The following is a 12,083-nucleotide window of genomic DNA, read 5'->3' on the forward strand; positions in this document are numbered from 1 at the left end:
GGATGGAGTTGGGAGGTAAGTTTTTTAACCAAGTACGTGCTGTCCCTTCAAGCATCATTGTGAAGTATCTGGCGCAAACTGCTTCGTTTACGTCGAGCATGTCCATGGCGATTTCATAACTCTCGACCCACGACGCCGGCTCAAGGTCCGGAGTGTAGTTAGGCACCTTTCTTGGCCCTTTAAAATCCTTGGGCATTTGCTCATTGTGAAGGGCGAGGGCCAAGCATGGCACCCCCACTCGTTCGCCGCTCCCGACAAGAGGGGCTCGGGCGACTTGGATGTCCGGATGATCCCGGCCTGGCGGGTCTTGATGATCAGGCAAGTTGTCCTGGGGGATGAGCCGCGGTCCGCTGTTTACAGCGGGCTGGTCCTCTGGCCGACTCCTGGTGCGGCTTGCCTGGGGAGTGGAATGCAGCCTATCTAGGCTATGTGAGAACTGGGCGTTTTGAACCACCGCCGTCTTCAACATCTCAATGGCGTTCCTTGCCTCTATCTCGGCAAGAGTGTTGCTGTGAATCGGAAGGGATTCCAAATGGCGAGTTGCAGCGAGGACGTTGTCCACCGGGTTGGAAAAGTGACCTTGAGGTGTCTGGAATCGGGGGACGCGATCCACAACTGGCTGGACCGGCGGGTTAGGCGGCTGGCCCGGCCCTTCCCCCGGGGCGGCTCCCGTCCCGGGAGTTCGCGGAGTGTCGAACAGGCGGGTCGGGTTGAGATCAGGGGGCAGGCGACCCTGGTGCCTCCGCTGATGGACGGTGTCGGATGCGCGCTGGTGCCTTTCGAGCCGCCAGTTCTCAGTATTTAGGCGAGCTATCTCAGCGGTAATTTGAGCTTGACGGGTCTCGATCCTGGCGGACTCCACCTCGGCATCCCGCTGGGCCTTTGCCACTGCTTCTCTTAGTTTCGTCAATTCCGTGTTTACTGCCTCCTGGTTTTCCGGTGTGATGGGGGTTGCCATGAGCCTTGTAATTTCCGCTGCTAATTCCACCAAGATAGCGGCCGGGCTTCTAGACGTCTCGCCAGTTCCATCTCCGCCTGCCGGGTTTGGCGAGGGTTGAGTCGCCCCAGCCTTGTAAACGGCGATCTGACGGCGAGTTCGGTCAAGAACTTTGGGGTCCATGGCCAGCGACAAGCCCCCAAGACAGTCCCCATGTAGAGACTGGATTGAATTTGAATCGCCCATGGACGATTCATCGTCAGTGTTGACCGACGTGGTTTCCTGGGTCGCTGAGTGTTCTGGTTCCTCAGATCCCTGCGTGAATCCAACAAAGACCGGGCGAGTTAGATTTGGCGTCACGACCGGGCGGACGTACCTGGCCGGCTCGACGATGTCGGAGGAGATGTCTGGCTCAGGCACGGGCGATCCAATCATGCCGATGAAAACGCTGATCTTGCCGAAGGGGACCCTGTAACCAGATTCGATCGAATCCGCCTCGGGCCCCCATAGCAGATTGTTGATGTAGTACTTCCCACGGCGGCTCCGAGTCATGAGCCCCGTCGCGCAGCTCCCAAACCCTGGTAGGGCTCTCTTTGAGAACTCAATTCCAGCGTGCGCAGGCCCCACGGTGGGCGCCAACTGTCGTGGTTTTGTCACGGCAGATGTCCTCGTGAAAGGACTTAGTATTGGAACCATCGCACTTTGGTGGCGACTCAAAGGGGTTGAACGGGAGTGAGACGGCAATTTACCCAGGGACTCGCCTCGACTTACTATTGGAACCATCGCACTTTCGCACTCGATGATTTCTAACCTGCCCTATTCTTCCCTGGGACTCGCCTTTATATACAGGTCGAGTCCCTAGGGTTTACAAGGGTCCTTTCCTTTCTACAAACTGTGACTCTTACGATCTCTAAGTCGCCACCTTTCCAAAACTTGGAGGCCTTCTCTATTATGGACTCCTTCCGGAAGTCGTAAACCGCCATACAACCTTCGGTCCTACCAGACCAAGGCCCGAACCATATTTCAGATGAATCGCCAGCTTTGGTGACCCGGCCCAACTAGGGCGGGTTATAAACAGATAATATCCCCAACAGTGACTAAGGAGTTAGTCGTGGGATTTTGTATTACAAAATGAGTAAAGAGAGTTGTCGATGACGATATTGAACTAGGTATAGAGATACTGACGATCGAATCTCAGGAAAGTAACATACCGATGGACAAATGGAACAATATAAAGGATTGATTAAATCATTGACATTGTGGTTCGGCCAATAAAGATCTTTGTTGAATATGTAGGAGTCAATATGGGCATCCAGGTCCGGCTATTGGTTACTGAGCGGAGAGTGTCTTAGGTCATGTCTACATAATTCTCGAACCCGTAGGGTCTGCACACTTAAAGTTCGGTGACATTTTGGTACAATTGAGTGTTGGTAACCTAAGGTTGTTCGGAGTCCCGGATGAGATCCTGGATGTCACGAGGAGCTCCGGAATGGTCCGGAGGTAAAGATTGATATATGGGAAGTTCCCTGTTGGTCACCAGAAAAAGTTCGGGCGTCACCGGTAGCGTACCGGGGATGCTGGAAGGTTTCTGGGGGTCCATCGTATGGGCTATGAGGGATGTGCAGCAGCCCCTGGTGGGCTGAGCACACCTCCCCACCTAAGACCCATGCAGTCGGGCTCTTGGAGGGCCAACCCTAGAGCGGGCGCCGCCCTAACTTGGGTGGCAAGCCACCCCTAGGGCAGCCACCCCTCCCTCTCTTGGCCGCCGCCCCTCCTAGGGGGGAACCCTAGGGCGCATCCTCCTCTCCATTCCGCCTATATACACGAATGAGGAGAGAGGGTTGCAACACACCTATGCCACGACGCAACCAGTCTCTCCCATAGATTAGTTTTCTCCACTAGATCGATTTCGGTATTGCTTGGCGAAGCCCTGCCGGAAGAGCTCCACCACCACCGCCGCCATGCCGTCATGCTCACGGAGAACTCATCTACCTCTCTACCACAAGCTTGCTGGATGAAGGAGGTGGAGATCGTCATCGAGCTGTACGTGTGCTGAACGCGGAGGTGCCGTCCGTTCGGCACTAGATCGGGATGGATCGCGGGACGGATCGTGATGAGATCGCGAAGACGTTCGACTACATCAACCGCGTTATATACGCTTCTGCTTAGCGATCTACGAGGGTATGTAGATGCACTCCCCCTCTTGCAGATGTTAGTCTCCGTAGATTGATATTGATGAGCGTAGGAATTTTTTTGTTTCCCATGTGACGTTCCCCAACAATATCTCCATGACTATGAGGAAGGGACGCACATTCGTCTAGGAGGCTCCCGTAGGCGACGACACTAGAGCAAATCCGATCGTCCGCACATCCAAGAGCTAATCGGGGAAGGCGGTCGGTGCTGGGTGACGGCAACGACGACCTTGTAACTGAGACGTGAGGAGGAATGAATCGGTAGGCGGTGCGATGCCCTCGTCCCCCGGCATGTAGTTCGATATGTCCTCGTCATCCCCGTCCCCTCGTCTGCTGCCTTCACCTCCCTCTCCTACTCCAACGGCTCCTCCACCGCCTCCACCTCCCTCTCCTCCCATCGTCTCCTTTGTTGCCTCCACCTCCCTTTCCTTGTCCTACCATTCGTTGCTCGTGACGGCGAGGAGCGTGTTGAGCAGCCCCGTCACGGTCGGCAGCACACGCTCGAGCTGGCCGGCGCGGGCACGGAGCGCTGCAGCCTGGGACTCGGGGCGGTGGCGGGGCGAGGTGGCCGGCGGTGGCACTCGGGGCGGTAGTGCGAGACTCGGGGCGGGCAACGTGTGGACAGGAACGGGCGGACGGGGGCTCGGGGCGGTCTGTTTGGCGATGTTAGCAAGTGAGTTTGAGTTAGCGAAGAAGTTTTTCATTAGCGATTTCGTTAACCGTAATCAGTCCGTTGATAATGTAATTAGATGTCTTGTCGTGGGTATAAGTCTGACAGTAGAAGTGTAGGGTACGAAAGGATGGGCAAAGCCTTAGCTACGGCGAGGATGTATGAGTTCAGGCCCCTCTACGGTGGAGGTAAAAGCCCTACGTCTCAGTGCTCTTGGGATCTTAGTGTCGAGTGGATTATAGGGTTACAACAAGTGCCAACCCCTGCACACGTGGGGAAGGGCGGCTTATATAGAGTGCGCTGCCCTTCATAATGGCCCGGTGGACAGGGGTGGAATAGTGGTGAATAAATGCCTACGTTACAGGTAACGTAAGCCTTAAATGTTAATAATGGTGTATGAAAACGTATGAACGTTGCCCTCCTGGGAGGTTACGATTTACAGACTGGATTCCAGTCGGTACGTTAAATATGCTCCGAGTGCTCGTCGCCGACTGGATGATGGAGGCGTCCTTGGTTCAGTCGGAACTGTCTAAGGGCCTTGTCCTCCATGAAGGGTAGTCCTTGGGTAGGACCTATAGGACAGGCCTATGACCCTACCCTGGGACTATAACCCCATCATTAGTCCCCGAATGGATCGGGGTTGGAACGATGAAGTGATGTCTGGAGTATGGAACCGACTGGTATGGAGGTGACTTTAGCGTTCTTTGCCTCGATCCATTTTATCCTTTCAACCAGTGATCCGAGTGGATATACGAGTGAAAGGAACCGTCAGGGATCGAGTGCTTCCGCGGAATCTTTCGACGTGACTGGTCAAACTGACAGCGCCGGATTTTCCTGGATCCTCAAATTTCGGTTGCCGCGCGCTCAGCGGGCATGACGACATCGCCATCGAGTAGGTTTTGCCTCCTCGATTACCGCGCCTTTATCTTCTCCACTAACATCGCAGCGGCCGGTTGGGGAGATAAGATTTTGCGTCCACCTGTTAGTGACCTAGTCGGAAGCTTATTTAAGCCTCTCCGGCGGGATTTCCTGTTGCGCTGCTCTTCTTCCTCGCATTAATCCCGCTCCTCCCACAGCTCTCTACGCGCCTCATGCCTCCTCCTTCCCCTCCTCCTCTGCGGATCCGTCGCCTTCGCCATGACGAAGGGGCAGACCAGCAAACTCGAGTCGCAGAAGAAAAAGAAGAAGGGGGCGGCCCCTGCTCAGCGGTGGCAGAGGGCGCTGCCGGCGGGTTGGATCCAGGGGGATTTCCTCCCCTCCTCGATGACGGAGGACGACTTGCTGGAGCTGGTGGAGCATGGCATGATCGTCAACTAGTCCTGGAGGCTGCCGGAGGGCGAGACGGAGCCGGCGCTGAAGGAGGGGGAGTGCGTTCTGCTGCTCAGCCATGTGTTCAGGGGCTTCTCCTTGCCTCCCCACCCCTTCTTCTGAGGTATCATGACTTACTTCGGGGCGCAGCTCCATCATTTTCCTCCAAACGCAATAGCCCACCTTGCTGCATTCGTCACCCTCTGCGAGTGCTTTATTGGATGCCCCCCCCCCACTGGGGGTTCTTTAAGTATGTCTTCTCCGCTAGATCCCAAACCGTCAAAAAGCTTAGCCAGTCAGACGATAAGACCCATATCCTTCAGCTCTGTGGGGGCTTAGGCTTCCAGAAGAAAACAAAGAGTAGCTACCCCTCTAGCTGTCTGAGTCAGTTAGGAACTGGTAATCGTCCTGGTTCTATTGCGAGGACATTGCTTGTCCGAATGCTTCGAGTGGGTTGCCACCTTTTAGCTTAGACCGTCCGGGCCCTCCAGGAAGCTTGCGCTCTCTAAGGGGGAGAGGATCCAGATCCAGCCTTTGGTCGACGCACTAATAGTCGTCGTCCGTAAGGGAGTCACCGGCACGGATCTGCTGGAGACTTTTCTGGGTTGGCGCATCCAGCCGTTGCAGGCCCGACACCACGCCATGTGGCACTACACGGGGCCTTCAGATTCCACTCGGTCTCATCCAGAGTGCATGACCGGGGAGACTGTGAGGGCGTGGGTCCGTGGCATCACAGGCGCGTGTGATAACCCCGAAGGAGCCCGGCGGGTGAAGCCCTTCTGCGCCGACAATCCTCCTCCGAATGAGGTGAGCACATCTTGTCGAGTGCTTTTAATCTTCTTAGACTTATTGCTTTTCTTGTCCCGTCGACTGACGTTGCCGACTGTGTTTTGTGCAGGAGTGGACCAACTGGTATTCTGCCGTCTCGAACGGGAATCCAGCCGAGGAAGAGGAGGGAAGCCAGGAGGGCAGCGTGGATAGCGCCGAGTACGTCTCCGACAGTGGGGAGACGGAGGAGGAGACGGAAGAGGAGGAGGAGGAGGATGGGGAGTAGAGCTCGCCACCTTCACCACCAGAGCACCGAACTAAGCGTCGTCACGATCCCGCTGCTCCGCCGACTCCTCCAGCGGCCCCGAGTGCTCCGCCAACCCCTCCCGTGGCTCCGAGTGCTCGGAGTGTGAAGAGGACAAGGGACGCTACTGCCGAGCCCGCGAACCAGCCGTCCAAGGTGGCCAAACCTAGTGGGCCTAAGCCTCGGAAAGCTTTGCCTCGGATGAGGATCGTTGTTCCAGTCGCCTCAGCGTAAGTGTCTTGTTCTTCCATCTTCCTTCAGTATCCGATTGAACTCATGCTTATCCATCGAGTGGATTTCACTCAACAGAGTTGCTACCTCCGCGACCTCTCTGCCGCTCCAGGACGATGATCCCATGGACACGGATAACGCCGCCACGTCCCAGCAAGGTACGTTGTCACGACTCTGAGAGGTGCCTTACTGTTTCGCGAGAGATGTCCTTGATCTTGACCTTTTTCTGTAATTTCATTTTGTTCAGTTGGGCTTCCTTCGGAGGTGATCCATCTGGAGGACGACGACCAAAGGGGGTCGGAGCCAGCTTTGGCGCATGTCCTTGAGGTTGTCCCATCTACTGCTGCTCCCACCATGAACATGCCGCCAACTGAGACAGTGCCCCTCACGGCGGAACCGACTGGAGCGGAGCTCGGGATGCCCAGGGAGTCTTCTGTCGCACCGGGTCCATCAACCGTTCAATATGACGCGCGACACCTCCCGGAAGACCAGGTGGGGGCCGCCAAGGACGCCATGGTGCAGGTGGAGCTGATGGTGGGTGACGCCAAGGGAGCGTATGACTCCATCGTGTCTTTGTACAAGAAAAGCTTGGAGCTCCGGGACGATATCCGAGTAAGTGCGCTAGTAAGTGTTTACTTTCCTCTTGTTGCCCACTGGGGGGTTTCAGCAATATACTCGGATACAGTAGGATGATTTTGCACTGGGTTCACTCCGAGTGAACCCAGTGGGTGTAGTCCCTGAGACTTCTGCCGAGTGCTTGCACCGGCAATTGTCTTTATATGTATTTTCCATAATCTGAACATATCAGAGCTGATCTGCCCGAATGGTACCAGTGGGGGCACTCCGAGTGCACCCACTGGGTGTAGTCCCCGAGAGTAGTGTTACTCGGGTCGAGTAATAGTAATCTCATAATGTTGTTTGTTTGCTATGGAGCTCGATAGGGCCGACCTGTTCGAGCTTCATACCAGTGGGGTCACTCTTAGTGAACCCACTGGGTGTAGTCCCCGAGACCGCTGTCGATTGCTTGCATCGGCAGGGGTCTGAAGAATTTTGGACTTTGATTGTTTTGTCATATGTGTCGATGCTTTTTCCTTGTTGAATGTGTCTGATCCTCCCTTTGTGTCTATTTGGCAAAAGACTTGCGAAATGGGATCTACATACAATACTCTGAAGGCTGAGAAGATTCAGCTTGCTGCGGACTTGGAGGCGGCCGTGAATGACCTGGCTGGTGTGAAGGAGGCTCTTGCTGACCGAGAGAAGTCTTTGGAGGAGTCTCGGGAGACCAACAAGGCATTGCTAGACGAAGTTGAAAACCTGAAGAGTCAAAGATCTGAATGGATGGGCCAGCTGAAGGTGATGAACACTCGGTGCATGGCACAGGAGAACTACGTCAGCGACTCGGCGAAGAAGATGGTCGCACTGCTTGGTGGTAAGTTGTTGCCGAGTGCTTCTTGACTGTGGAGTTCACTCCGTGCTTACTTTCTGCTTGTCCTTTCTTTGCAGACTTCTGTCGGGACGTTGAGGCTAAAGCGGCTGAAATTGAACTGTTGCTTGTTCCGAACATTCCAATCGGCAACGAAGCTAACCGGGACATGCTCCGAGCGCATTCTCGCCTTAACAAGGTGGGGCCCTTCATCGGTCGTCTGAGAAAAGTTGTCGGCCGGATCGACAAGGAGCTGTGGCCTGAAGACGACTCCCGGAGCGAAATAGAAGGGTTGATGACTCGGCTGGAGGACGTCCCAAGCAGAGTGCAGGCATGGAAGAAGTCTGCCGCTCTGTCCGGTGCGGACGTGGCGCTATCTCTGGTCCGAGTGCACTGCAAGGAGGCCTGCGAAGAAAAACTAAAGACGTTGCAGGTCGCCAACACCAAGAAGCTTCGATTCGAAGATTTCATGGAGACCTTCCTCGACACAGCCACTCGCATTGCAGACGGAATCGACCTTGACACCTTTGTGGAGCCTGCCAGTCCCGGCGACGCTTGAAAAAACTTTATGGTGAACGCACATTAACCTCGGTATGCCGAGGGGTATCTGTATTAAACTTTGGCCACTGCTGTTGGCCGTCACATTCTTGGTTTGGTGTGGATAATCTTGATTCACACCGTAGATCCAACTTGAATTCAAATCGGATCTTTTGCTCTTCTTTTGCTGAGTTTTTTTGACACGATTTTGACTCGTGATTTTTGCTTGGCGTTTCTTGGTGAAGTCAATGGCAAACATGCGGAGCATGTAGTTGTCAGTTGTCTTCACATCCACATGAGCCTCAATGAGGGTCTGCTAAGCCTCCGAGTGCGCACTCGGAGCGAGTTTTTACTTAGGCGACTCTGGGTCGCGGCTAAGTCCCCGAGTGTGACTGTTAGTGCGCACTCGGAGCGAGTTGTTACTTAGGCGACTCTGGGTCGCGGCTAAGTCCCCGAGTGCGACTTTTCGTGCACACTCGGAGTGAGTTGTTACTCATGTAGTTGTCAGTTGTCTTCACATCCATATGAGCCTCAATGAGGGTCTGCCAAGCCTCCGAGTGCATCTCGAGTATCCATTCGGAGGAAGCTTTTTACTTAGGCGACTCTGGGTCGCAGCTAAGTCCCCGAGTGTGACTGTTAGTGCACACTCGGAGCGAGTTGTTACTTAGGCGACTCTGGGTCGCGGCTAAGTCCCCGAGTGAGACTTTTCGTGCACACTCGGAGTGAGTTGTTACTCATGTAGTTGTCAGTTGTCTTCACATCCACATGATCCTCAATGAGGGTCTGCTAAGCCTCCGAGTGTATCTCAAGTATACACTAGGAGGAAGCTTTTTACTTAGGCGACTCTGAGTCGTAGCTAAGTCCCTGAGTGCGACTTTTAGTGCGCACTCGGAGCGAGTTTGTACTTAGGCGACTCTGGGTCGCGGCTAAGTCTCCGAGTGCGACTTTTAGTGCGCACTCGGAGCGAGTTTGTACTTAGGCGATTCTGGATCGCAGCTAAGTCCCCGAGTGTGACTTTTAGTGCGCACTCGGAGCGTATTTTTACTTAGGTGACTCTGGGTCGCGGCTAAGTCTCCGAGTGTGACTTTTTGTGCGCACTCGGAGCGGGTTTTTACTTAGGTGACTCTGGCTCGCAGCTAAGCCTCCGAGTGCGACTTTTAGTGCGCACTCAAAGTTAGTTTTTTACTTAGGCAACTCTGGGTCGCGGCTAAGTCTCCGAGTGTGACTTTTAGTGCGCACTCGGAGCGGGTTTTTACTTAGGCGACTCTGGGTCACAGCTAAGCCTCCGAGTGCGATTTTTAGTGCGCACTCGGAGTTAGTTTTTTACTTAGGCGACCCTGGGTCGCAGCTAAGCCTCCGAGTGCGACTTTTAGTGCACACTCGGAGCGAGTTTGTACTTAGGCGACTCTGGGTCGCAGCTACGTCCCCGAGTGCGACTTTTACTGCACACTGGGAGTTAGTTTTTTAGACCGGAGTCTGCTAACGCGGAAGAATTTTGAATCGGCAAGAAATCAATCTGCTTGGTATTACTTCAATGATACTTGTTCTTTACATTGTCTCCGTCGGCGGTTATGTGTAGAAGCGCTTCAGGAGATCTCCATTCCATGCTCGCGGCTCGTCCCTTTCCCTGTTGAGGTTGTAGAGTCGATATGCTCCGTTTTTCGGCACCTTAGAGATGATGAAGGGTCCTTCCCAGGCGGGAGCCAACTTGTGTGGTCTCTGCTGATCCACTCGGAGCACCAGGTCGCTTGCTTGGAATGTGCGACTCCTGTCTTGCCGCGCGTGAACTCGCCGCAGATCTTGTTGATAAATTGTTGAGCGAGTCAGTGCCATCTCGCGCTCTTCTTCTAGAAGATCCACTCCGTCTTGCCTGGCTTGCTCTGCTTCGGCTTCGGAGAAGAGTTCGACTCGTGGGGAGTTGTGTGAAGAAAGTCACTTGGAAGGACTGCCTCTGCTCCATAAACGAGGAAGAACGGGGATCGCCCTGTAGATCTATTCGGAGTTGTGCGGAGGCCCCACAGCACCGAAGGTAGCTCGGTGACCCATGCGCCGGCGGCATGTCCGACTTCTCGCAGGAGTCGAGGCTTCAACCCTTGAAGAATAAGTCCATTCGCCCACTCTGCTTGCCCCTTTGTTTGGGGGTGCGCCACGGATGTAAAATCTACTCGGATACCTTGGCCTGTGCAAAAACCTTTGAATCTGTCCGAGTCAAAGTTCGTGCCATTGTCGGTGATTATGCTGTGCGGAACCCCGAATTTGGCGATGATGTCTCTGATAAATTTGATGGCCGTAAGGGCGTCGAGCTTCTTGATGGGCTTGGCTTCAATCCACTTGGTAAACTTGTCGACTGCTACCAGCACATGAGTGAATCCTCCTTGGCCTTTTCTGAACGGTCCGACTGTATCTAATCCCCACACGGCGAACGGCCAAACAAGAGGAATTGTCTTCAGCGCAGATGTTGGCTTGTGGGACTTGTTCGAATAGAACTGACAGCCTTCGCATCAGTCGACCATATCTTTTGCCATTTCATTCGCCTGCAACCAGAAGAAACCAATTTTGAATGCTTTGGCGACGATTGCTCTTGAGGAGGCATGATGACCGCAGGTTCCCGAGTGAATTTCTTCCAAGATTAACTGTCCCTCCTGAGGGGAGATACAACGCTGAAGGACGCCTGAAATACTTTCCCTGTACAACTGGCCATCAATGACGGTGAAGGACTTCGACCTGCGGACGATTTGCCTAGCTTGGACTTCGTCTTCTGGTAACTCTTGCCTCATGATGTACGCAATGAACGACACAGTCCACTCGGGGATGACAGCAAGAATCTCTATGATCAAATCAACCACAGCGGGGACCTCGACTTCAGTCGGATCTGTTGAGCTCTTTGGTTGTACTAGATCCTGTGTAAAAGGATCTTCCTTCACCAAGGGGAGGTGTAGGTGCTCGAGGCACACATCACTCGGGACTGGTCTCCGAGTGGATCCAAGTTTTGCCAATTCATTTGTTGCTTGCTTTTTCAGTCGGGGAACATGGTGAAGTTCCAGACCTTCAAACTTCTTCTCGAGCTTCCTTACTGCGTTTCAGTATGCAGTCATGGTGGGGTTCCTTACATCCCACTCCTTCATTACTTGATTAACCACCAGATCTGAGTCGCCATAGACCATCAGGCGACGGACGCCGAGTGTGATGGCCATGCGCAACCCGTAAAGGAGAGCTTCGTACTCTGCTTCGTTGTTGGAAGAATCGAAATGTATCTGCAACACATACTTAAGTTTAGCGCCCTTTGGGGATATGATCACTATGCCGGCGCCGGAGCCATTCAACATCTTGGACCCATCGAAGAACACTGTCCAATGAGCCGAGTAGATGTGGGTCGGTTGCTGTTGTTCTACCCATTCTGCTATGAAGTCAGCCAGAGCTTGAGACTTCATAGCTTTCTTGGCTTCGAACTTGATGTCGCAGTATAGCATCTCCATTGCCCACTTTGCCACTCGGCCTGATGCGTCCCGATTGTGGAGAATTTCCGACAACGGAGCATCTGATATGACAGACACCGAATGGTCTTGGAAATAATGAGCCACCTTCTTTGCAATCATGTTGATCCCATAAATAAGCTTCTGATAATGGGGATACCTCTGCTTGGAAGGAGTCAGGACTTCGGAGGCATAATATACTGGCCGCTGAACCTTGTACGCTTTGCCTTCTTCTTCGCG

Source organism: Hordeum vulgare, chromosome 7H, assembly GCF_904849725.1.
Source record: "Hordeum vulgare subsp. vulgare chromosome 7H, MorexV3_pseudomolecules_assembly, whole genome shotgun sequence".
Lineage (NCBI taxonomy): Eukaryota > Viridiplantae > Streptophyta > Magnoliopsida > Poales > Poaceae > Hordeum > Hordeum vulgare.